This window comes from Salvia hispanica, chromosome 1 (genome assembly GCF_023119035.1).
Source record: "Salvia hispanica cultivar TCC Black 2014 chromosome 1, UniMelb_Shisp_WGS_1.0, whole genome shotgun sequence".
NCBI lineage: Eukaryota > Viridiplantae > Streptophyta > Magnoliopsida > Lamiales > Lamiaceae > Salvia > Salvia hispanica.
Genome location: NC_062965.1, coordinates 7,938,611 through 7,940,652, shown reverse-complemented (window position 1 = coordinate 7,940,652; position 2,042 = coordinate 7,938,611).

Sequence of the window (2,042 nt, the reverse complement as noted above, 5' to 3'; positions counted from 1 at the left end):
CTTCTTTGCCATTGTTTAAACTATACAAATAATTAAGGGAAAATTGCCAAAAAAAGTCACAAACTTTAGGGAAAGTTTGGCTATTCCCACAAACTATAAAAGTTGTGCCTAAAGTCACGAACTTTATCGGATTGTGCAAATTTCCTAAACTATCGACCTGATGACATATTTTCGTTAAAAACTTATCCCACGTGGCATGGCGGAGGCATGACTTGAAAAAATATTTGGGCACAAAACGACGTAGTTTAGTGCTTTCTTTTATTGAATCTTTTTTACACGTCGCTGATTTCATCCCTAAACCGTTTGTCGACGATTTCACTCTTGTCGATTACGTTTTTCGTCGCTTGAATTGGGGTTGCGCTTTCGAAATCAACCAAAAAGAGATTATATTACTTGAGTTTAGGGTTAAGCCAGAAATTTTGTCAAGTCATGCCTTCAGCATGCCACGTGGGATAAGTTTTTAACAGAAATATGTCACCGGGTTGGGTAGTTTGAGAAATTTTCACGATCCAATAAAGTTCGTTACTTTAGGCGCAACTTTTATAGTCTGTGAGAAAAACTGAATTTTTCCCAAAATTTATGACTTTTTAGGCAATTTACCCAATAATTAACTATCCTTGCCATCGATACAAAACTCACTATGAGTATTAATGCTCAATTCTTACTTTCAGATCATGTATCATTCCATTCCAACGAAATATTTAAAGCAGTATAAGCAAATTCTAATCCATAAAAACATAGATAGCAATAACTACTAAGACACATTAACTAGCTAAGATAGACAAACAATTGACGTGCAATCAAATTAACTACTCAACAAAGAATAATTTCAAATAGCAAAATACATTAAATTCGAAATTACACAATTTCAATTTCAAAACCGAAATTGTTAACATTACAACCAACAACAACAATTTTAAAATTCAGAGATAAGTTAGAAGTGCAAAGACAATGAAGCGATGATGTGAAATCGCGGATGTACGGCTTCAATTTGAAAATGAAGAGTTTCCTTTCGATTAGGGAAATTGCAATGAGAAATTTCTCGGATACATGGAGAACGAGCGCTCCGATCATCTGGTGTTTTATTTCAGAGCTTTTTCGACGATCGTCGCCAATTTTACGTTCAGCTTGAGTGATCGTTACCAGTGGTGGTGCAAGGGCAGCATCGTACTCCCTCCGTTCTATAGTTACTAGAGGCATTTCTTTTTGGCATTGAGATTAAGAAAAATGGTGTTAGGTGAGTTAAGTAAAGAGAGAAAAAAGTGGAAAATGAAAAAGAGTAGAGAGATGAAGAGAAAAAAGTGCTATAGAGAAAGTAAAGTAGGTGTGCAAATACGCTATTGACTTTTACTAAAAAGGAAAACGACATTCTATGGACGTGCATGAACGCTATTACTACTGGAACCGAGGGAGTATTATATTGTTCTCGGGGCTCTATGAATTTGCAAATAAAGACACTACTTAGAGAAGGTTAATTAGAGTGGTAATAATAAAATTTTTTGAATTAGTGATTCTTTGTAACTAGAGATGTATTTAGTCTAATGCGTACCTGATTTAAGGACGATTTTATTTGTGTCTTAATGTTTTAGTGATTCAAGGACATGAGAATTGAAAACTTAAAGATACGATAGAATGTTTTGTTGATTAAGTTAGGTTTACATATCAACAAATTATATCATGAATAAAATTTCACTAATTATAAGGGTGTGACTTCTTATGAGTTTTGGAAGCAAAAGAAATATTCGTATGCAAATCTCAAAATGTGGAGACAAGTATGGTTTAAGTGTGAACAGTTTGATAAGTCTAATTCCATGCATTGGTTATGGGGTTAAATTCTATAATTTTCCGGGTCTGACAAGGTTTTGTAAGCCAGATGTGTAGAGAAAATGCCAGATCCAGGAAAAAGGAGAAGATCGCCTGGAGACGGAGGCTGGCAGAGGAAGCGAGCAGAAAAGAAGAAGAATTTACCAGACGAAGGAGCGTTCTAGACAAGGGCAGAATGGGGATTACAAAGAAGAATCTAGAAGCTCCATGTCTTATAA